Raw genomic sequence first — 25,302 nt, 5'->3', positions numbered from 1 at the left:
CAATTACACCAGTTTCTTGTAGCATAATCCCGCTGACACAATATGCTTCTGGAAATCGCATCAAACCAAACTGCGTAACTTTACACTTACTGACATTAAACTGAAGCAATTTCGTTTGCCCCAATTTCCAGTCTACTCATATATATTTCATAAGTGCTGGATATCAGTAACATATCTGATTGTCCTGCCTAGCTTCACATCATTGGCAACCAATTGCACATCTCTTGTTATACTCTTTCTGATTTCATTAATGTACAGATTGAAAAACAATGGCCCAAGGACCAAAACCTCTGGGCACCTTAAATCTAGCAGTTACACACATACTGTATATCACTTTTTGATATCTATCTTCCAACCATCCACTGATCCAAGTCAAGAGTTTATATTCCATTCCCATATTCTCCAGTTTATGCAACAGCCCATTCGTGTGATATCCTATCAAATGCCTTAGAAAATGAAAAATCTACGAAAAAATCTCATCCACAAAAATTTGGTAAATACCCCTTACAACTTATAAGTCTCAATATTGTCTCTCCTCTTCCTTCTATACATTAAGTCTGTAATTTGCATTTTCTCTCTCTTTCTCTCTCTCTCACACAATCCTTTGACATTCCACAGAACAGAAACCAGCTTACTGAATCGTCTCTGAACTTCTTCAACATTTCATTATCCTTTTGAAAACTGGCGACCAAATTTGTGCACAGTAACTTATATGCGACCTGATCGAAATCTTGTGTATAATGGATTCAAAGCATTCTTACTTCTATACGTCAGTATTGTCCGCATCATTCCCATAAACTGTTGCGTTATGCTCATAATTTTAGTAAAATGTCCACAAAATTTCATGTCCATGCCAAACATCATCCCCACATCTTTCATCTCTTCTACTTCCTCTAAAATATCCCAGCCAGTGCCATACTCTGCATGCCATGTTTACTTCCCAAATTTTAAAACCTTACACTTTTCAATTTTAAAGTGACATTCGCCCATTAAGTCAATCTGGTTAGGTCCTCTTGCAAACTTACAATATCTGTTCTACTTCTCATAAATCTCCAAACTTTAAATCATATGCAAAGAACTGTATATCACCATTTAAGCCATTTCCAATGACATTTACTTACAAATTAAGCAACAATTGTCCCAAAACAGACCCCCTACGGCACGTCACTAGTGACTTTCCTTTTCTGGGATATCACTCCCCCATACACTACCTGCTGATACATATCAGACAGCCCATCTCCAATCCAAAGCTAATCTACTAATCAACCTCATTTGTTCCAATTTACCTACTAGTTTCTCATGTCGTAATCTGTCTAAAGCCTTTGTAAAATCTAAATACAGTAATGGATATGATTTCTGCTGATAAATGTCTGTCTAAGAAAAGAGATCTGATCTGTTTCTATTGATCTGATGATTATTAAAATTAAGTAGATGATTATTATTTGCATTCAAGTAAGTGATTTTCTATATACAGTTGGTATGGAGTCCTTGGCTTGATTTAATGCACTGATTGTAGAAAATCTTGTGGCTTTGAATGCTTGAGTGCTTATGATTTGTCAAATGAGTTGGAGGAATAGAGTTTACTATTATCAGAAAAATTATTAATTGGATCTGATATCAGTGAATGAAGGTTATAAAGAATTCGAAAGTTGTCCATCATGATATGCAATGAATATATAAGGGAAAAAGAACTAAGGTACCATTTAGTCTCAAATAGTGAGAGAGAGAAATGGTCATTGTTAAGTAGGCCTTTATCACTTGGATCAAACCAAGTAATAAATTGGCGAGAGACGGAATAAAATTTATTCACATATCCAGCAGGTAATGTAAGCTGACATCTACTATAGAAGAGAATGATGAAATCCATATTGATTGTTATTGAATATGTGGGCGTTCACAAAATATTAATCACAAACTTTATTTCAAGCAGGACTGAAATTGTTTACGGAAGATTTTGCTCTTTGGAAGTCTGAAATAACCCTTGCCGTGTTTGATTTCCACAAATTGTTTCTCCCTTTTTACATGCTGCTTAGACAACAAGGATATGGAAAATCGAACTCAGTAGGAAAAAATAGACAGATCAATTTGAATATTCTGCATTAAAGCATAATTCAAGCAAGTTCGTTCACTTGATCTAAGTCAATGGTAACTGATTAGGAGGCTGTCACCAATTAGCGAATAATTCTGCTGCCACTTACTCTGATATATAAAGGAGTCGGATATGCATTATAGAGGCCATGTATGGATATTTTCATGGGTACACTCTTTCTAAGAGAGACCTGTAAACATATTTTCACGTGCACAGTGCATGTCTCCACTTGAATTTTTTTTTTTTTTTTTTACACTACTGAGCAATAGAGGCACCATCAGTAAATACTGAAATATTACGGATACTAAATATCTTCAATAAAATACTCCAATATGCGACCAGAGAATACACTTCTGCACGCATGCTCTCACACACACGCACACACAGAATCCATAGAAAAACACATTTCCTATATTGGAAGGAACCACATAGGAAGGGGCGTTTCCTAAGTGAATTCCAAGGTATTTGTTATCCTTTGCAGACCAGTGGCAGACATGGCCAAACCGACATCCCCAGACATGGGAATGTCGGTTCGGCTTCTCCGTTTTGCACACTAGAGTCCTGTTGTTTTATATGTGTTTAGTTTGTCTCCTGAGGCTGTTTGATATTCTTGGTATGCTGTTTCTATATTAGAGAAATCCTTATCATTGTGGTCTATATCATCATCAGCATATACTGTCAAGGTTATGGCTTGGTTCGAGAGATTAGGACAGACTGGTCTAAAAAACATGTTTAATAGACTCCGAAAAGGTTCTATGATAATTGTATAAAGAGAACCAGAAAAAGAACAGCTTTGTTTAATTCCTCTGCTGTTAACCTTCATGCGGAAGTTAGCATTATGTATAGCATTTTAATGGCTTGAATGATGCCAGGGCCAAAACCGAAAGCTTTGGCCCTGGCATCATTCAAAGGTGGGGATGTTCAATGCGATCAAAAGCGTTTTTCTTGGTGAAGTGTTACGAGGCCCATAGTTCTCTTGTTGTTGCTGCTGCTGCAGCTGCTGCTATGCTTATTAGGTCCCTTATAAGATGTACGTTTTCATGGATGGATCGTCGTGGGAAAGTGTGGCTCTGGTTCATGTCAGTTATTTCCTTCAGAGCGAGCTTGAGTTTATTGGCAATGGCTTTTGATATTATCCTACAGTCAGTGTTTATAATGGCGATGGGTCTCGAATTTCCCAAATTTGCAAGGTCTCCTTTCTTTGGGATAATCTTAATAATAGATGTTGTCATAATCGGTGGTAAGCCGTTGGTAGTAGTGACTTCGACATATCTGGAGAATAGATCCAAGCTGTTCCCATGAGGACTAGTAAAATTCAGTAGCGAGCCTGTCTATGCCAGGAGATTTATCTTTTGGTAAAGACGCAGGCAGTTGTCAAAGCAAGTAGCATAATGTGAAGTTCTGTCTTATGCCGCATCATGGTTGAGAGTGTTTTCACATCAAAAAAGATTATACTAATGCATTGATAGGCATTGTGTTAGCTTAGTAAAAGTTTTAGTAATATCATCAAGCATATAAGAGGATTTCATCATGATTTTCTATAATACTTCCACTACTCTGATATATTAGCAAAAATAGTGGTGGACTTGGCGTTTTTCCAGTGAAGTGAAATATTTTGTGGGTGTGTCTATGAAGTTTATATGCCTACATCCTGCTTGTATTAGGGCTCCTCTTACAGAGTGCTCTAGATGTGAACGTATGGTGGCTTCTAGGGACTGGTGTTCCTCAGAATCCGAATGATCTAGTTGTTGTTGTTGTTGCAGATTATGTAAGACTGTATGTCTATCACATGCCTATGGCGGTTATACTTTTGAGTAAAAACCTTTATTTTAACCTTAAAAGTCACCACAATCAGAGATTGGCTGTGAAGTAGACATGTCTCTGATAAGGATATTGATAAAGTTTCTGGAGCATCTCAGATATTCTGTCTCCTATAGCAAGCTGTTGTTAATAATCACGTATGCTCCTTCTTTGTGTTCAGTGTGTCCAGGGATGCAGATGCTTAAAAGAATGGAATCATGATCTAATGCATGAGATGGAAGAAATGTAATGCTTCTTATTATGGGTAATGTGTGCATGGATGTATAGTGTCTATAGAGCCGTGCCTGGTACAGGGCCCTGGTAGGACTACCTTTGACCCTCCAAGAGAACAATTTTTCATGTCGGTGTCTGAAGATATCAGTCGGCTTGTAGTTATTGATTACATCCTGCAGAAGCTGCATTAGGGAGAGTCGATGTTCCTGGCATGGGTGTCTGTCCATCGCAGAATCCAAAGTGCAGTTGGTATCCCTTGCCAGTATGAGGTGATTTTAAACAAACTCCAGGACCTTCGCTGCAAACTGATCATCCTGTCGTATATATGCATTAATTATACGTATTCTATTCCCAGTCTGAATTTTAATGATTACATAAGTTGCACAACCTGGAAAGGTATTTGTATGGCAGGGCAGTGGTGCATGGTATGTGGCGAGTGATTTCAGTGCTGTTGTGAAGGTTTTTGTGTGGAGTGGAAGTGCGTTTTCTGCAACATCACTATTTCTGTCCGATGGGCAAGGATATGCTGCAGGACGAGCCTGTTTCGTAATGGTATGACACATCCTCTTGCATTTAATGAGAGAAAGGTTACTGGGGTGCTCATGATGCACTGATTCATTTTGGCTGGAACGATGCTCTTCGTTTGCCTTAATGATAATTACGTTAACTCTGGGATTCAAGCCCGTTGATCAGGTAATATATTTTTTTTCTGACGTTGATGGTTTTTCTGCCTTTTTTTCCTGCCAGAACGGTTCTTAGTTCTTTCAGCTAGGCAATTAGACCATTGATGTCGACTATGTAGTCATAAGCTGTGAGATGTAGCTATATAGAGAAAGAGAAGAAATTTTGTGTTTGATACAAGATACTATCAACATACCAGATGACCTTCTTGGTATATACAGTATGTGATTGACAACGGGCTTTTTTGTTTGGTATTGTAAAAAGACCATAGCAAGCATGTAGTGAGTTGTTTTTTGATATAGTATGACGGGACTTTGTTATTTTGATACACAGCAGTTGGAGTAGTAGAAGCCAAGAAATAAGCTGTATAACATTTTACAGTAATGACACTGTATATGGAGAGATTGTGGGAGCATATAATGAAGTTAGACCTAGTTGTATTCATAAGAGATCAAAATTAGTGACTGTCGTTTTTGAATGTAATGGTTTCCAAAATTACGTATAGATTTCTTATATTTTATTGGATTGTGTTTGATATGTACTGGAAAATCAATGTCAAAAATATTATTCAACAGTTTTCGATAGGCATCACATGAATACCTTCATCCCAATAAGTAATGTCTTTTTACTTAATCAGATCAAGTGTTTGGATCCAGAATGCTGAAAAAGTAATCTAACTGGAAAAGGATTGTAACAGTTCCTAAAATTATTCCACTTGATAACATTGCAGCTGCACTGGATAATGTTAAGAATAGGTGGTGAACGGTACTTCCTAAAAGAAGAAGCTTGCTCACACACTAAGGTTATGAATTGCCTGGAAGAGATGTGACATGTAAGGTACGAGAATTATTTAAGAAATATCGAGAGTTAGAGAGCGGATATGATTATCTGGTACGATTTGTGTTAGCATAACATTTGGAAATCGTTAAGCTTCCCGGTAATTACAACCCCCAATACGAGTATACCCTCCAGTGATATGCTTGGTGGATTGGCTTCGAAAATATGGTATATAATTGCTGGCATCTCAGAGTAACTAGTATTATACATGTAGGCAATTATGGATGTTGCATAATTTTTTTTTTCTTATTAGGTAGTATTAAAACAAGAGTTTATGTTAAAAACCGTTTACTTTTCTTGACCAAAAAGCTCTGGAAAGACTTTTAATGGGATTATATTAATCAAGTGCATATAATAAACAACTATGTTATACCAACTAGTTTCACCAACTAAGGCTGTTGGCATCTTCAGGGTACATAACTGATGTAAGGCACTAAAAAGTAAAATACCGTTACAAACTATAATCAACCGATTCCAATTATATTAAACAAAGAACAGAGCGCGTACAATATATGCATAGAGCGTGCATGATATCACTTGTTGTTATTTAGGAACATTCTATAGTTGGCACTATAATTCAGTTCTGGCGACTTGAAGGATCTGATAAGGGTCTTCCAGATCACGGGCAAGAATAGTCCTTGGTTCCTGTTAAGGTTTTGTATACAGCGGCAACTGTTGTGGCCTCCTTAAAAATTCGGGAGCGGAAGTCCTCCTCCATGTAAGGAATTGTGCTTCTATCCCACTTTATGGTATGGTTCGTTCTTGAGAAATGAAAAGTTAACCCCGATTTTACTTCTCTGTTATTACTGACGTCACCTATGTGTTCTTTTTGCCTAATTTCAAGGCTCCTTGAACTTTGGCCGATGTAATTCAAGCCGCACGAGCAGGGTACGTTATAAACTTCAGCATATTTGGATTAAGGATGGCCATCTTTCGGAGATCTTAAGAGTTGTCTAATCGTTTCTGTGGGTTTAAAGGCCACTCTTATTTTATGTGGTCTGAGGAGTCTAGCAATCTTATTGGAAACTGTCCCTAAGTATGGAATGACGATAGTAAAAATATAACGTATATCATCTTGTTGTCTGTGTCGGGGTTCAGAGAAAAGTATATTGTGGACAGGAACCCAGGACTAATCTTGCCCGTGATCTGGAAGACCCTTATCAGATCCTTCAAGTCGCCAGAACTGAATTATAGTGCCAACTATAGAACGTTCCTAAATAACAACATCCACACTCTATGAATGTATTGTAGGCGCTCTGTTCTTTATTTAATATAATTGGAATCGGTTGATTATAGTTTATAACGGTTTTTTACTTTTTAGTGCCCTACATCAGTTATGTACCCTGAAGATGCCAACAGCCTTAGGTGGTGAAACTAGTTGGTATAACATAGTTGTTTATTATATGCACTTGATCAATATAATCCCATTAAAAGTCTTTCCAAAACAAGAGGTAACTATACAGTAAGAATCTCTTTTATTATAAAATGTTACCACTATAACAGTTTTTAGAAGGTGGCATAGTTACCAGCATTAAAAATACTAATAGTAAATATGTTCTTAATAATTAAGCATATTTATTATGTCGTAATTATATTACATTCATATGATTTAAAACATAATCAACAACGCTGCAGTTTGTTAATAGATTGCGAATACCATTATCATTGGTATATTGAACTGACAAATGGTACCTATTCCCTTTGTACTTCTTGGAACATAATCTCGAGATCCATCTTCTGCAATTAAACCTCACTTTTGCAACTAATTCTTCTACTCTTCAGTAAGCCATTCGTCTGTATTTTTTTGTAATTTTCTGCCATATAAGTTTAGGCCTTCCCCTTTTCCTTTTTTCTTCCCTTCTGAAATCGATGTCAATGTTTGGAATTTTTACTTTACCCATTCTCTATCCATTTCCATCTATATCTTTTAATTTTATTGGTGATACGTTTGTGCTCTGTCTATTTATGTAAGTCCGCAATGTTATAAGCTGATGCCAAAATATTTGAAGCAAACATTTTGTTTGAAAACTATTTAATCTAATTCTCTGTCTCTTTATCAGTTACTATGTATCTGATGTGTATAACAATATGACCTTGATATTGCCTTGCGTTTAGGTTTATTAATATTTGCATGATTTCCACATATTATTAAATCTTTTGAAAGCAGTTTTTACTTTTAATTATCTGCATGTTATATCGTTCTGAGTACTGTCTTCACTATCAGCATTAGCCTCTCATGTGTATAAAATTTTTAATTTCTATTCCATGTTGGTCATAATTTCTTTCTAGCATCTGTTGTTCAATGTAAAAACTTTTGTTTTATTGATATTTATTTCAAGTCCAACTTTCTCAGCTGTTTCATGTAGTGCTTCTGGTTTCGCTTGGATATCACTGTGTTCTGATGATATTGACATTATGATATCTGCATATGACACATAATATAGGTGTGTGGTATAGGAGGTATAGACATGTGGTATAGGAGTCCACTTTATTTCTCTCATTATTCCTGTAACTTTTTTCCTAATCCAAAAGTAGCCCAGACATTATGCAGCTATGTCTTACACCAGTCGCTTTCTCAAACGATTCTGTTATTGTTTGCTGGGCATTACACAACTTTCACTTTCTTTATATACATTTCTTTTATTATTCTCACATATTTATCAGAAATTCCATAGCTCCTTATAATTATCTATAATGTCTTTCTATCAGTGCTGCCAAAAGCTTCAGACAAAAAATCTATAAAATAATTATTTAAATTAAGGGGATATTAAATCCCACATTATTTGAAAGCCGAATAAGAAACTCAAAGATAGGAATCTAAGAGTTTCATGCCGAATATAGTAAACTATAAAAGTTTCGGCGGACTGTAGCGTAAGCTAAAGCACGTAGTTCAACACTAGGGCAACTCGTTGCAAAGGTGGATAAAACTCTGATCACTATTCTTAGTATTACCCATAATGTAAATCACATCTCCTAGGAGGTGTTTGATGTTATTCATTATGGTGGAAGGCCACTACCGAGACCGGTTTCGACCTTTATTGAGGTCTCATCAGTGAGTAGGTAGACCAGGTAAAACCGAAGTTATACCGAAGAGAACTTTATACTTTGCTATACGAGTTGTCAAAAATGTGCACCCATAAATTACTTAAATATAAAGAGCCAATAGGCTTCACTTCGGCGATGTAACATTATTTATATATTTTAATTTAATTTAAATAATGTTACATCGCCGAAGTGAAGCCTATTGGCTCTTTATATTTAAGTAATCTATAAAATAATTTTACGTATAACGGAAATCTATATCATTTACGTATAAGAAGGTTTTATAATCTATACTTGGTTCAGTGATATTCCTTAAAGCAAAAAAAAAGAAAAGAAAAAAAAGTGATGTACAGTATTTCCCCTGTTCTAAAACTCACTTACTCATTCTGTAATAGCATTTCTATTTCGCTTTTAACCCTCTTTTTTGAAATAATAATAATAATAATTGAGGCTACTAACAGTAGACCAATTTCCATCAAATTTTTAATAAGATTTAATTATTATTATTTTTTTTTAATTATGGTTATGACTGGTTCTTTTCACTCTCTGGGTATCGTTTCAATCTATATTTAGTAAACTTATTCAACTGTGGTATTTGCAGTTATTTCTTTTTAAAAAAAATTACAAATAACAAATGAAAACAAACTGCGAACCACACTTGAGTGGTTCTAATCACGGTCACTAAATATTTCCGAAGTTTTATATACGTTACGGTTAAAGTGATAAATCCGGTTCTTATTAATAATTACCGGTTAAAGTGAATAATTCCTAGAAGAGTCTGGTAAATGTAATAAAAACATGTCTATAGGCGTTGTATATAGGTTCTCATTCTCAATAGCAATTATAACAGCTTAGGTTAGGTTATAATGAAAAAATTAAGGAAAGTACTTCTTTTGAACTCATTGAAATCAGAAATCATTATAAACTAACCTAACCTAACCTAACATCCATGGGCACATGAATGGGGATTTTAGCTCTCTTCTCCCACTGACATCCCCATTCATCTGTCTATGAAGTGACAGATGAATGGTGTCATTTATATTATATATATATATATATATATATATATATATATATATATATATATATATATATATATATATATATATATATATATATATATATAAATGACAACAGATGACTTAAGGTATCAAACTCAGAGAGTAACTTTATTCAGTGTTTTTCTCTATTGATGAGGAAAGAGGTACAGCAACGACGTTTATCTATAATCCCCATTCATTTTCCCACAACAACTTTTATTTGTTATTCTCATTTATCTGCCCGCAATCATTAAGCTCAGCCCACAACAACGTTTATCTTTCATCCCCATTAATCTGCCCACGATAAACTACGACTTCACTCTTGTTCGACATGCGACATCCAGGTTAGTTTAGGTTATGTTAGGTTAGGTTAGTTTATAATGATTTCTCATTTCTCAGTTCATTGAGCGCAAAAGAAGTACTTTCCTTACTTTTTTCATTATAAACTAACCTAACCTAACCTAAACTAACCTAACCAATAAATGTTAGGTTAGTTTAGTTTAGGTTAGTTTATAAGGATTTCTGATTTCTTTGAGTGCAAAAGAAGTACTTTCCTTACTTTTTTCATTATAAACTAACCTAACCTAACCTAACCTAAGCTATTATAATTTCTATTGAGAATGAAAACTTATATATAAAACCTGTAAACATGTTTTTATTACATTTACCAGACTCCTCTAGGAATTATTCTCTTTAACTGGTTAAAGTGATTAATTCTTATAAATTATTCACTTTAACCGGTAATTAAACCGGTAATTTTATTTTGAGGCCAACTCAGAATAAAATTTAAAGACAGAAAAAGCTTTCCATGGTTGAGGGTTTAAGGTGACATATCTCAATCACATTTACGATTATAATTTGTGGAATTATTTACTCAAGCCCGGGGGAGAGTCCCCCGTTTTCCCCTTCTTCTGCAGACGCACATGTCCGTACGGTTGCATTTTTATAGATGCATGAAAGTTTTGAGAGTGCACAGTGCTCATCTTAATTGGTCTAATGCAGTTAATTGCAGGATAACTTTGAATACTTCTGCGTAGAATGGGGGAACAATCTGTTTGTTTTAAGATTTATTAGAAAACAACAATGAAGGGGTATGTTATAGTTGGTTGGTATATTTGAAATACTCAAAGATGAAAATATGTGAACCATCATTTATGACATGCTAAATAGGAAATGAAAAGAAAGAATAAGTGTGAGTAGAAATATTTTCATTACTGGTAAACGAATTATTAATAATTAACATTTGTGATATGTGTGTCCTATAAGTTGCTGGGCAGAGCCAATAGCACGATCCTATAAAGTCTAGACATGAATAAGTGAATTTGTGATGGCTTAATTAAAAAAAAAAAACTTATGAGGAGACAGAGAATGGCAGGAATAAATATCGTTTGATGGAGCAGCAAATCATCTCGTAAAATTTGTTGCATATGTTATGTGTATTTCTCTGGTTTGTGTATATTTCGCTCCGTTTTCCACGAAATTTCTTTTGTTTTTTGTTTACTGAGACTCAGTATACATAACATCCGATCATTATCGGAAGTATCCACATTTTCGAGAATCCTACTTTCATCGGGTTTTTTTTTTTGTTGTTGTTGTTGTTGTTTGCTTGTTTGTTTATTTTTTAGTATCAGCGGTTCTTCTGTCTTATCAATCTCACATATACTGGTATTTTGTTTAGAACAACAACGTCTTATAATACACAGAATATTAATTTTTATTCAGGAATAGATTTTTTTTACTATCAGCTGTTTCCGAAGACTAGAATAAAAATGTCTCCATACCGTTAAAAAACTTTGCAACCTCAACAGATGCTATACTGCATAAGAGAAACATTTAGGTTTTTTCTCCTAACATCCACTTTCAAATTTTCAGTTCCAGAAAACATGTGTAACAGCAGTTTGTAATGCAGCCATCGGATACAGAAAGCGTTCAACTCATGACAGGTGACCAACGTTCAATCACAGCCGCTAGGTGCTGGGTGAGCTCGTAATGTGAGCTCATCCAGCATCGGCTTCTCAGCGGTTTAAAAATACTAAAACGCTAAGAATTTGACCCGCTGCGCCCTCTTTACATATTTTCGAAGGGCTCAAAGGTGAATGCATTTTGAAAGCACACCCGGGCTATTAACGTGCAATGTTTACGCGTCGCAAAGTGCCCTCTTCAGGAAGCACTAATGCTTCATTATCCTCGTGAAGAGGGCAATGAAGTATTAGTATATTGTGTTCGATTTTAGGAATCGCGCGAAGTCTGCAAACAATTGGGGAGTCTTTAACGGGAATAAATGCAGAAATATAATATCGGTGATACTGATATTTCGTGGATGAGCACTATACATTTAGCACACCCGGAATATACGCCCATGATATATATATATATATGCATTCACGAACATTGACTCGGTTGTTTTGATACATTTTTATAAAGAGAATTAATGACTAAAACCTAGAATAATTGTAAGGCTTTAATGATATAAAACATTAAATATACTAGTTTCGGCTTTTGACAGCCTTCTTCAGGTGTCTTCTAAAAATAGGAAACAGCAAATAAAAACACTGAAGTTTAAAACTGAGAAGCACAGGAAAATTGCAGTGCATAATTGAAATAAGAAACGTTGTATTTACATTTAAGTTGTTCTTTCAAACGTGGCATTGTTTGAAACGTATATATATATATATATATATATAGTTATCAAAATTAAACAACTATCCCTGTTGTTTTAAGATGGTGTGAAGCACCAGCCAGTGATCCAAATGCTGCTGCAAAACTTTGCATGTACATTGTGCGATATCTGAGAAAAATAAAAAACGTAGACCCAAAATTCACCACTAGGAGCGTTTTCACAACAAATACATGGAATTTGTATATCACCACAGGTAACAGTAAGGTTTAAAAATATGGACACGGGGTTTTCCCCTTCATTCTAGTTGTTAATACCGTCTACAGTGATGGCACTAACCTTTCCCCAACGTGCTTTGCTTGTGAAGCTGTACTATCTAAACCAGTGGTTCTCAAACATTTTTGTCTGGCGGCACACTAAAATCAATAAATAAATTTCACGGCACCCCTAGTATTATTTGCTTTTTATAGAGAGTAAAGTGCCGATTAATTGATTCTGAAAGACTCGCATATATAACCCATAAATAAATTGATATTACAGATACTAAAGATATGAAGGAAAGCGTGTTTAAAAGAAAGCAGATTTTTAAGTTAAGGGGATAAAAATCCCTTATTATTTTTCAGCCAGTAAGCGAAACTAAGATCAAAAACTACGATCTGAACGTTTCATGCCGACGAACTGTCGACGGATCCAAGCGTAAGTGACCACTTGGTAGTGCCACACCACGGCAACTCGTTGCAAAGGTGGAGCAAGCTCCCTCACTAGCCGTTTTGGCTTTTCTTCTTAGAAAACAGATTTTATTTAAACTAAAAAGCAAAAAGGAAAAACATTTGTTTACGATGTCGCTCGTTATAGTTGGAATATATAACAATAAGAAAAACCTCTACTCACTGAATTTAACGACTTTAATATTGTACTTCGTTTATTCTCACCGATGATAAAAGACTCATGATTTTTGTTTAGGGGAAATGATCATGTATAATACTTGTCACACTGAACAGAGAAATACTAAAACAGACAGCAGGACAACTAACCATTCATTAGTTCATTTTCCACAGTATTTAGGTACCGTCACATATCTAGTTACTACGACACGCGGTGATTTAATGAAATCCCAGGATATAATATAAGAGTGATAGAAAAAATGATAATTTTTATATACGCTTCATCCATTAAAATCAAAATATATAATTTTTTTGTTTTTGATTTAATTATTTGTGGCAATTGAATCTTTTGCTTTTTTCAAATAAACAATTCAAAATTTCGTGGCACCCTTGTGGCATACTTGCGGCACCCAGTTTGAGAACCACTGATCTAAACAATTGCAATGTTCTGCACTTTGCGAATTTCGTCGCCTGAGTAAATGTGGAACACGTCCACTATCGTCATGTGTTCTGTGACGAATGATTAGTCTTTTTGAAGAAACGGAATCATTCGGAGTTAGACTTGGCAGAAGTTGCAAACCAGTTAGTTCACAAGAAGTGAATGAAAATGCTACTGCTGTTGTGGAGCAGGCCATGAATAACAGCGTTGGTTCCTGCAGTGCATTAGCTGTATCATGACATGTGCCTCAAACAACTGTCTGAAAAATTCTATGGAAGATTCTGCATTTCTACCCATTCAAGATAATCCTGACACAGGAGTTCCACTCATAGGACTAATGCAGTTTGCTGACATGCGCTTTAACATTCCTTGCTCGAGTGGAGTTGGACGCTAGTGGCCGTGGATGATTTTAAGGGTAGAAGAGGCTCATGTTCACCTGAACAGAACTGTGAATACCCACAATTTCCGGGTATGGATTCGCAAAACCAGCATGCAATCCAACAAAATTTTTTGTATTCGCCCAAAGGTACTATCTGCTGCGGGTTTACAGCTTCGTTTATAATTGGACCATTCTTCTTTGAGGATATTCGCCAGTTGGGTTCTATGGCCTGCTCAGTTACTGCCGAGAGATATCGCGATATGACAAAATATTCTGTTGTGCGTCAGCTTCAGCAGCGCCTGTGCATAGTTGCATAGATTCTGTCATTTTCATATAGGATGGGGAGGCCCTCCACGCATCAGTCGATCCGTTCAGGTGGTTCTTTGAGAACATTTCACGAAAACCAGAATGATTAGCTTGCGTTTCTCACTGCATTGCCGCCTCGTTCATTTGATCCGACCCCTTTATATTATCCCCAAGGTAAAAAACTTTTTACTTCTTTATCTCATCCAGAGTTTCTTATTCAAAGTAAAAGCACCTTGTAACAACTTGTATAGGTAAAGTTGATAAGGCCTTAGGATGAACCTGGAAGGAGGGTAATGGATACAGCCAAAGAAGCTCTAACTGAGGCTCGGCTATTGCTAATACGAGTACGCTCTCTTAAGGTTTTTGCCCTAATGGAGTAATTTGAGTCTCCAGGGAAAGTGTTCTCCGGCACGGCCCGGTGAGGGCCGTGCTGTCGGTAAATCCTTTTCTTCAGAATTTGAGCTGTTCTGCTCGGTGGTGGAAGGCCATCACTGAGTGGAGCCACCGCTGAGATGGACAGTCTTTCGCCCACGATTGAGTGGCCTAGGGATCGTCCGAATTTTTAGAGACGGCTTTACCTTTAGAGAAGGCATTCCATACATCTCCTCCTTTCTTCGTAATCTTGCAGAAAAATCTTCGTGAAGTCAAGTTCACATTCAAACCCACTAATCGTACAAGCTGTCAATTACAATGAGACTGATTACTACAAACACAAAAGACCGAAGGTTATTCTTCTCTCAACCGATCATAGCTAACACAACTGCCCTCAGAGGGCGAGCTTAATTGCTCACAAATCTCCCAATCCCATACAACTCTCATTACAGATGAAGGGGAATATGAAAAGCACTAGTGCTTCACTCATTCTGTCAGTAATGTTAATGGTTAATGGTAAAAATCTTGTATTTCGGGGTCTAGCTACTCACTGAGAAGACCTCAAAAAAGGTTGAAACCGGTCTGGGTAGTGACCCCCCCCCTACCCATAATGTATAACGGTATACATCTCCTAGTGAGATGTGTTTTACATTATGGGAAATACTAAGAATAATGATCAGAGCTTTACTCACCTTTACAACGAGTTGCCCTGGTGTTGCACTACCTTTAGACTTCAACTACGTTCAGGCGCAAACTTAACTGTTTTGCTTACTTGGGAGAAGGAGTAAAAAAAAACAAGTTTATAAAATTACTTGGTATCCTTAATATATATTATACCCAAGGTAAAAAACTTTTTACATATATATATATATTTAGAAAGATATTTAATGACTAAAGAACCGAGATTTAATTAAAATCTTTAATGATAAAAAACACAGCTCGTTTCGGCTGTTTACTCAGGTATCTTGTTAGGGAGAGGAAACAATAATAAAAACCTGAAGATTCTAAAAAACTGAGAAGCACAGATAAATTGCAGTACATAATTGAAATATAAAACGTTGTATTAACATTCGTGTTGTTCTATTTTACGTGCCATTGTTTGTTGTATGCGTGGTAGCAGACTCTCGAGAACGCCAGTACTGAATAACAGCAGTATGGCTATCAGGGATGTTATAGCTTAAATTGTTGTTTAAATGTTCAGGATTAAGGACGATCTCCCTGGATTCCACTATCTTTCTTTCAAATTCTTCATGGCAGCGGAAAATGTTTTCAGATCTACCCAGGAAATTGAGTGACCTTGAAAATCATCATGAGGATTATTAGAGAAGAGAATATGACTGGAAAAGGAACTGGCATGTGATCTTTGTTGTACTTCTTAAGGACTTTAGCCAATTTTTGGGCGACCGAACTGATGTATGGGATTGAGATGCTACCTTCAAAATTGGTAGTTTCTGGATTGCTATGCCTAGGATGATCTATGAGAAATTTCTTAATCGTTTTGTTATAATATCCATTTTGTTCAAAGACATGTGAGAGGTGATTAATTTCTTTTTGAAGTTCATCTGGGTGGTTTAAAAGAGAGCGCGCTCTTTGTCCCAAGCTGGAAATAGTTCCGATTTTTTGTGGTGGAAAATGATGACAAAGATTGTGAAGATATGAATTAGTATGTGTTGGTTTTTTGTACATAGAGATTCTTAATTTTCTAGAGCAGCTTGAGAGTTTTATATCTAGGAATGGTAGGGAATTTTCATGTTTTAGTTCGGCTGTGAAGTTTATATTTAGATGTTGGTTATTGAGATGATGAAGAAATTCCATGAGAGAGTTTTTGCCGTGATTCCCTATAATAAAAATGTCATCTACATAACGCTTCGAAACTTTTGGTTTAAACGAAAAGGACGATATAGCTCTTGTTCCGAAGTCCTCAAGGTAAATATTCGCCAGAATAGAGGATAAAGGGTTCCCCATCGCCAAGCCCTGGTTCTGTTTATAGATGATGTCTTGATATCGGAAGTAGCCAGATTGAACGCAATGCTTTAATAAAGCAAACATTTTTTTGAATAATTTATCCTTTGGTAAAATTAATGCTTCTTCAGTTGGTACATTTGTAAATAATGAAATAATATCTAAACTGAAATAATATCTAAGCTTTCAAACTTCCAAAAGTTAGGAAGCGTTATGTAGATGACATTTTTATTATATGGAGTCATGGCAAAAACTGTCTCAGTGATTTTCTTCATCATCTCAAGTCCATTCAATGTTCAGAAACTTTTATTGAAATGGGCTGCCTAGTTTAAACGTGGCCGTACCACCTTGAAGATGATCCACGTGAAGGACGTCAAAAAAGGCTAACAACACCAGAAATCTTTCATCAGTGCACGATATGGTATTGGATGACTGGCGAATCGAAGTGCGTGAAATTGCTGAGACTATAGGCATTTCAAAAGAACGTGTAGGATATATTTTAACGTAGAATTGCAAATGAGACAGCTCTGCGCAAGATGGGTACCGCGCTTTCTCACAGCAGACCAAAAATGCACTCGCATGAAAATCTCTGAACAGTGCTTGGAGCGTTTTAACAAGAATAAAACTGATTTTGTGAGCGTCGATTTATTACTGTGGATGAGACTTGGATTCACCATTACACACCAGAATCCAAACATCAGTAAAAACGGTAGACAGAAACCGGTTGTTCAGCGCCAAAGAAGACAAAGTCGGTTCCATCAGCAGGAAAGGTCATAGCATCGGTGTTTTGGGATGCTAAAGGCATTTTGTTTATTAATTATCTAGAATAATTTTGAAATTATAAATTCGTTTTTTCACTGTTAGGCGAGAACTTTTATATTTATATCTATATCTATATTTATCTATCTATCTATAACAGAATACCACTTTCCAGCATAGAAGTGACATCATTCCCCCCCCCCCCCAAAAAAAAGAAAGGGAGAAGGATTGTCGTGCTTAACAGTGCGAAAATTAATCAGTTGGCACTCTCATGTAAATAGATAATATTGTGCTATAGTAACTCTTATGTTCTTCCACATTTATGTTCTTATACAGAATCATGTCAAAATAACTCTTAATGGCTTTAATCTATATAAAAAAAATTATATTTATAATTCGCCTTATAAGTGACTTCGATGTAACATACCTCAACAAGAGTATGAGAATGTAACCTCTCTGCCTGACTGCAGAGAACCTAAAACCGGTTAATCCTGTATACAAGATTTTTATGTTCACAATAAAAACATATATCTATAACAGAATAGCTCTTGACCAGGTACAAAAAAAAATATCATATAGACCTTATACTTCTGCAAGAAACAAACATCAACTCCTCATCCAATTTATCCAGAAGATGGGCAGAGTGGCCTTACAGCACTCTGCAACCCAACATCATGGAGCAGGAGTTGGCTTAGGTGTACATCATAGATCTCCCTATAAACTAAAAGTGATTGCTGATATACTAGGATATGCCTTGTATGCTCACATAATTGTACCCAACCATAATACCCTACACGTGTTCAGCAGGATGCTCTGGCATCACAAATCCTGGATTTCGTTCAAAACTATCTTTCTAGTAGAGACCAAGAACATATCATAATAGCTGGAGACTTTAATTGCCCTTGACCAAGAAAAAGACAGATTTCAGTGTGCTAAACATCGTAGCCAATTAATAAACAAACTTCAAACACTGGTAAACGATAATGAACTCATCGACGTCTTTCGGCATCACCATCCTGATAAGAAATCCTACACATGGAGGTCAGCAGTCATAGCGACAAATAGGCCACTCTACCAAGCACGACTGGACAGATACTACATTTCCAAACACACCTTGCCTCTAGTTAGAAACATCTCACACATCCCTTCCTACATTTCAGATCATTGCTTCGTCAAGCTGCAACTTTCATTATCTTTGGAAGCATCCAAATCAGGAAGTGCCTATTGGATCTTCAACAATACTCTCCTGAAAGATCCAGCTTATATAATAAACAATCAGGCTTTAATAACCAACTTCACTCACTCGAAAGTGGATACAGAACCAATGAAAACATGGTGGCTCCACTTAAAATCACGAATAAAATCCTCTACGCAGATCTACAGTCACCAGAAAAATCAACAGGGGAACATTAGAATCCGACAACTTGAAGAACAGTTCAAGTATCTCCCAGAAGAAAGCCCTGATCATGCTGTCTTCCAAGCCATGCAAAGACAGGCAGAATTATCGGCAAAAGGTGCCCTACTTAGATCGCGGCATACACAAATAAATCTTTCAGATGCCCCCCACAAAATATTTTCAGACTTCAAGATGACAGTATCACAGAAGATCCAAGTAAAATCACCTCTGAAATCCTATAATACTACAAGAATGCATACAGCACTGCAGGAACATCCCATCATGCCATTCACGAAATATTGAAAGAAACAAAAAAAAATCTTTGCAACAGATCGGAACCACTTAGAAAACAAAATCACGCTAGATGAACTGAAAACCGCATGCACATCTTTGCCAAAGAACAAATCTCCTGGCCTTGATGGTCTCACATCACAGTTTTTCAAAGTCTTCTGGAATCAACTCGGACCACTTCTCCTCAAAACACTGCAAGAAGCCTACATCAATGGCCTCCCACAATCCGTCACGACCTCAGTAGCACGATTGATACCAAAGAAGGGAGACCACAGGGATATCCGAAACTGGCGTCCAATCTCCCTAATTAATACCGATTGCAAAATCATTTCCAAAGTTATAGCAAACCGAATAAAGCCAACATTGCCTGAAGTTATTGGCCAACATCAAACGTACTCTGTCCCAGGAAGATCGATACATGATAACCTCCATTTAATAAGAGATCTCATCCACATCGTAAACAGCCAACATGAAAATCTAGCACTCGTCAACCTTGATCAGGAGAAGGCTTTCGACAGGGTAGAGCACGAGTGCCTTTATGAAGTTCTAAAGGCATTTGGTTATGGTCCTGTCATCACTGAAACAGTGCAATTACTTTACAGAGATGCACACTTCTGTTTAAAAATCAACAACAGGCTCACTCGCACTCTATCATACTCTCGAAGGATCAAGCAAGGATGTCCCCTCTCCGGACAATTATACACAGTGGCCATAGAACCCTTGTTAAAAAGAGTACACGACACCAACTCCAAACGAACCAGCATAATAGAGTCACATCAAAAAATTACCCTATCAACATATGCCGATGACGTCACTGTATAGTCCGAAATGAAGAGGAAATGACAGTAACCGAGGAAGCACACAGAATATATGCACAAGCCTCAGGGGCCAAATTAAATTCTGCAAAAACAACGGGCTTGTGGTCAGGCAGATGGAAGTCTAGAAATGATTCTCCGATCGAATGTACCTGGTCAAGCGAAGGACAAAGATACTTAGGTGTGCACCGTGGCAACACCAAAATATATAACACATTGAATTGGACACAGCTGTACAACCGTTTTAAGCAGGTGCTGTAAATGGAATAGCATTCGTTCCATGTCTTCACCTAGAGGAAGAGTACTAATAGTTCAGCAGGTGGCTGCGAGTGTCTTATGGCATACCCTCAAAGTACTCACACCTGAAGAATTTCTCTACCACATTCAAAAGGAAATCAAACGTTTTCTCTGGAACAAAACTCACTGGGCAACATACCCTCAACTCTGCAAGCCATTCAGCAAGGGAGGGAAAGGCCTGATTTCCCTTGAAAACAAGATTAGATCCTTTAGGATAATCCTCCTCCTAAAGACCCTTCATTGCAATCACACTTATGTAACCACCTTCGATTACATCACGAAATCATCCACCAGAGGACTTACACTTTCCACAATCCTCCGAATGGCCAGTCCTGCACCATCTCCTTCTAAACTACCTAATTTTTACAAAGATGCTCTACAGCGGTGGAAAAACAGAGTACTTCATCACACACTTACAGGATCAACAGAGACAGCTCTACTTACAGAGCCACTATTTTCGAACAGAAACATAACAAATCTCACAACTGGCCAACCCTTTCTTTTCCCTAAATGGAACTGGGCAGGAATAAGTCATAGGGGGGGACCTCCTAACCCAGACCCTAAAGTGGAAAACATTCACAAGCCTACCAATGAATAACCCAAAAACTGAAAAGCAATATCAACAGCTGCAAGCTTCTATTATAAAACCCTATCCAGATATCGCTACACCTCAGGAAATTCGTATTCCTTCTAGAAACTGCTCGGGGCCGATATTTCTTCTTGTACAATCTAAAGCCTCACTTCCAGTTCTTCCCTCTAACTATAAGAAAATATACCACTTCCTCATGTCAGTGTCTCCAACTTCGCCCTTCTTATATTGATCCTTAACCCTCTCATCTTCAAGGCTGCATATGCCACTCAGTTTTCAGTGGGATCTGCCATATAAATCGAAGTGTGCCAAACCAGATTCCGACATACAGTGGAGACTATGGCATAACATCTTGCCAACTCCTTCAAAGCTCTACAAATTTCAGCTAAGAGAAACGGATTTGTGTCTATTCTGCGACGTTTCAGGTTCCTTAGAACACACATATCTAATCTGTTCCCGCAAAGAAAGTGATAATCACTTATGCCCTGAATACTTCCTCTAACACCTGTAACTACGCACACAGCCAAGAAGACTACTGGAATTTAGTCACAGAAGAAAATAGCACAGAACATGCAATTTCCTCTTTATCTGCGCTAAGGCCGTCATCTACAGCTTCTACCTAAAACAGACACGAAATAATCAGCACCCATCCATCACTGAAACTGCACAAACCCTCATGTATATCCTCCGTCGGAAACTAAAAAGCAGGCTTTTATTGGAACTTGAATACTTCAAAGAAACAAGAACTGTCGCGAAATTCATAGAGGAGTGGAATCGAACTGGTACCCTCTTCTTGACGACAATACGCTTCATCTGAAAGATAACTCAGACTGAAACTGAACTGTAAATTTTGAATTCATTTATTGCATTGTCTATTGTATACCCGAAAGGAAAATGTTTCTTTTTCTGTAATATATATACTTATATACTTATAATGTGTAAATAGTCCTTGTTACCTATCGTCTAATGTATATTTTAACAAATTAAATAAATAAATTAAAAAAAAAAATATATATATATATATATATGTATGTATATATATATATATCCCAAGCATGAAGGCAGAAGAGCCTTATGCAAAAAGATGCCGTATGAGAGCGGGGTCAGGAATACAGAAATCTGGTTGATATTCTTGGAAATGCTTCATGAGGGGGGACTCTTCCACAGAATTAAGGTAGAAGGAATGAAAGTTGACTTGGAGTAACCGGTTCAGCGAGTATGCAGTTCGACTGTAAAATGATGGATGCTGAACAGCTGTTGTACGAGTTGCTACATATCTTGCAGAAATATGAGTCACATTGGATGCTAGTTTTGCTGAACAATGGCCATGGAAATATCTGTGGTTATGCAGAAATTAATCTTTTATGTTGTGATTATGGCAGAAGAGAGCCTATAAGAGAAGTGTCATTTATCATCTGGACTGCCATTTTTTGAACAACATCAACAATTTTATGGAGGTCTTAGGCGACCATCCCATACATGAGAGTAGTATTCCAATGTAGGTCGGATTTGGGATTTGTACTTAGTAACTGTTCAGTAAAGAAGCATCCTCTTCATCAGAAAAAGGTGCCAAGTTTTTGGAAGCTACTGATGCTATAGAAGTGGTATGATTCTGCCAGGAAAGATTTGTAGTTAGAGCAGGACTACACTTAGACTTTTCCTGAGGTGGGCAGGGCCCCAGGCACTAGACTGATCTGGAGCCCCTCCCTCTCATTGTTTGGGTGCCATAAATTGGCGCTAATTTTTAGTGGTTCCCAGCTAAAGCCTCGTGTGCCTATGCATAAATAGGGCCCTCAGTAAGAATCAGTAAATCAATCATGGGGGATAGTTTGGCCGTGACTATTGAGCTCAGCATTATCAAACATAAGTAATCTTGGGTCTTTTTTTTACCGGAAAACACGCAATCCTGCATTTTGAAAGTATTTAAGTTGACTAAGTTGCTTTCATTCAGTTATGGATACTTTGAAAAATCAATGTTTAGGGCGCTTATTATAAATGATCTTGAAACATGAGATGTTTGAGCAGCACCGCAAGGGCTATCATATGAATAAAACGAGTGAAGTATTTTATCCTTAGCAAAATTATGAATAGGGTTTGCAGTGAATGAGAGCAAATCATTTATATAAATCAGGAGGAGAGGAAATGACAGAGCCCTGAGGGATACCATTGATAGGAAAGTCTGAGGGGAGAACACCATCCACCATTATACGTCAGAATCGATCTGAGAAAAAGCTGGCGATCCATTTACACAAAGACAAAGACAGTCCAAATGATGGTAACTTGGCGAAATTGTTTTTTTAGCCAGCTTTTATAATAATAATAATAATAATCAATCAACCAGACATTATTATTCATTCATAATAATTATAATTTATACACGCATATGTGCATATGGTACTTACACATGCATAGTACCTACATATGTTGTATTTTCTGTTCAATAAAGACACTCGGAACTTTTTCGATAAATATCCATGATCGTGTTTGTTACTATTGTACTGAACTTTTTATTTGTTTGTTTGTTTAGGTGGAGTCTCTCTCTCTCTCTCTCCCCCCCCCTCCCTCCCTCTTTCTCTCTCTCTCCTCTCCCTCCCCTCCCTCTCTCTCTTCCCCTCTCCCCCTCTCTCCTCCCTCCCTCTTTCTCTCTCTCCCACTCTCTCTCCCCCTCTCTTTCTATCTCTTTCTATCTTCTTTCGATGTCCCACATGTGGGACATCGAAATTATCCTCGCAATGTTTATTGTGCCTCTCATCGAACTCATCGACAGACAAAGCACTTACTACAAACTGGCAATCCATTCCATTTATTCACTATCCAAACAAAGAATCTAGTCCTCACAATGCTGTTAATTACACTCAGTTTCTAGGAATTAATTTTGTTCTGCATTATCGATCGAAGGGCTGAAGTATTTCCTCTTCAACAATTGTATAAAACTCAAACTCTTTTAGTAACATTAGAGTTTCTAAGATATCCTTTTTTTTTGTCTGACAGTTAACTTTTGCAATACACAAATCCTCCATCTCTCATTATAGGGTAAATTTCACAGAACACTCATCATCATAGTCACTCGCCACTCTGGATTTTCACCACTACTTCCTCATCACGAAGAAATCCAGGTGACTAGACCTAAACACAGTAATTCAGATTAGGTTGTATAGAGTTATAAAGAGGAATGGTAACTTCCTTATTACTGCTTGTGTGTTCTTTAACAACCAAACAACGCAATGTTTGATTTTTTACCTAGACATCGTTAGCAGTATGCTCTCTAAACTTCAACTCTCTGTCTTCTACCATCAACCAATCCCTAGATTTATAATTTTCCTGGACTACCCTTCCATCAAATGCGGTTTTTTATAATTAAGGTCTGAAACTCAACTAAGGCTATTAGACGAGTCTATTCTTCTTGCAGTTTCTCATCTTGTAGATGAGAAAATATTATCTGAACGAAAATTTTCATAAAAACATGAAAAAGAGCCTCTTTATTTTGTTTAAAAAATATTTTTGATATATAGTAAAATATATTTCAAAGTTAGTCCTTGAAAATCTTAAATGCAAAAAACAGGTGAGATCGAAATATTTTTTTTTTTTTTTCAATTTTCTAAAAGAATTTACACCTGACAGTAACAAAATACTGTAAATCGATACTCCAGAAATATATGTACATTCATTTAATATGCTGCAAATTTCTTGATATCCGTTTTTCTCGAATACTACTTACGAGTTTCATCTACTTCGTTCTCGCCTATAATAATTTATCCAAGAACACAGACAAAATTTACAGACAAATTATACTCATTCGTTATCAAATTACACGAAAAGTCTCGTCATGTGATTCGACATTAGCATTTCAGTATACTTCTCACAACTAAGATATAAGTTCCCATTTCTAGATTTTAAAATATAATTAATCATCCACAGAAAGAAAGAGTTCCTGGTGTTTATATTTAAGTGCTTATCCTTCATGAAAATAAAAAGGAAACCTGTGTAGCTCAGTGGATGTGACGTTTGCACACCACAGCACTTGACCGCATGAAGAAAGACTTCTTGGTTTCAAATCTAGTCAGCGACTAGAAGAAAATTTTCTAAACTTTTTTCGACTGGTTCCCAAGTTAGTCGATCTCTGGCACGGGAAAGCGGGTTTTTTCACCCGTAAACTAGGGTGAAAAAACTTCCTCGGGTTTTTCTTCCGTAAACTCAAGAAAATCGACCGTAGAACACGCATTATTTCACACATTAAATACGAGTGTTCGGGTTAGGGAGGAACACGAGATGGCAGCACTTGTTGAGCCGTCTCTCTTCACTGTGTGCCACTTAATTAGTGATAGCCTTGGGTCAGCTATCTCTGATTGGCTACCAGTGGAGATTGAAGTGCCCACTCACTCTCCAAAAGTTAGGGAGGGCTAAAACGGCCTCGCCTACTCCCAATATATAGGAATAAAAAGGCATTAGATGATTTTTCCCCATATTGAATAC

At 36.8% G+C, this 25,302-nt stretch overlaps 1 protein-coding gene across 1 annotated transcript in view; it reads right to left on the bottom strand.

Moving 5' to 3' along the window:
- Coq2 (ubiquinone biosynthesis protein COQ2, mitochondrial) overlaps positions 1-15,570 on the bottom strand; it is a 137,651-nt gene extending 122,081 nt beyond the window's left edge. The window contains exon 1 of the mRNA XM_090401649.1: positions 15,413-15,570. The gene's annotated coding sequence lies outside the window, so the exon portion shown is untranslated. The remainder of the gene's footprint in view (positions 1-15,412) is intronic.
- Positions 15,571-25,302: the final 9,732 nt, after the last annotated feature.

The sequence above is a fragment of the Typopeltis vanoorti genome, chromosome 12 (assembly GCF_054136105.1).
Source record: "Typopeltis vanoorti isolate ZY-2024b chromosome 12, IOZ_Tvanoo_1.0, whole genome shotgun sequence".
NCBI lineage: Eukaryota > Metazoa > Arthropoda > Arachnida > Uropygi > Thelyphonidae > Typopeltis > Typopeltis vanoorti.
This window is presented reverse-complemented; position numbering and strand designations above follow the sequence as displayed.